This window comes from Micropterus dolomieu, linkage group LG11, assembly GCF_021292245.1.
Source record: "Micropterus dolomieu isolate WLL.071019.BEF.003 ecotype Adirondacks linkage group LG11, ASM2129224v1, whole genome shotgun sequence".
Classification (NCBI taxonomy): domain Eukaryota; kingdom Metazoa; phylum Chordata; class Actinopteri; order Centrarchiformes; family Centrarchidae; genus Micropterus; species Micropterus dolomieu.
In genome coordinates, this window is record NC_060160.1 from 28,767,213 (window position 1) to 28,768,057 (window position 845).

Sequence of the window (845 nt, forward strand, 5' to 3'; positions counted from 1 at the left end):
TCTGCCTCTTAAAAGGAAGTTTTTCCTTGCCTCTGTCGCCTAGTGCTTGCTCTTGGTGGGAACTGTTGGGCTTCTGTAAATAGCATCACAGAGTATGGTCTAGACCTGCTCTTTTATGAAAAGCGCTGTGAGATAACTGTTGTTGTGATTTGGCGCTATATAAATAAAATTGAATTGAATTTTGTACTCTTACGCAAATAGTTATTATTACTTCTACTTGAGTACATGTTTTTGCAAAGTAACAGTACTTTTACTTAAGTACAGTTTTGGGCTACTCTACCCACCTCTGGCTGCTTAAATAAACCTACCAATCACTACACATGAGTTTAGATATTTCTTATTTTCCTAGCAAAAACCATGGCATCTTTTGAAAGTGTGGGGACACTATTTTTTATAAAAAACTGATCTCTGCCTGCCTTGTTAATTATTTGATTATGTTTGCTCTGTTTTCTCCCTGTTACATTTACATTTACTCATTTGGCGCTTTTATCCAAAGAGACTTACATTTGAGGAACAACATCCGAGATCTACAACTGACAATACATATTAATAAAAGCAGCAATAAATACTAATAAGCGCTAATGGCACATCTCGCATCAATAGGGTAAATACCTAGGGAAAGAAGTTAATCAATACAAGATAATTGTAGGGGATAGAAGAAGAAGAGCACAGGAAGTGCATGTTAGATGTTAGAGGTGTTATAAGAGGAAGTGTTTTCAGGAGCTTCTTGAAGTTAGAGAGGGACATCCCCTCATGTGTTAGCTCTTTCCATCATCGTAAGGCGAAAAGCCGGGACTGGGATTGCTTTGTGTGAAGGGATGGCAGAGCCAGGCGGCATTTGTTGG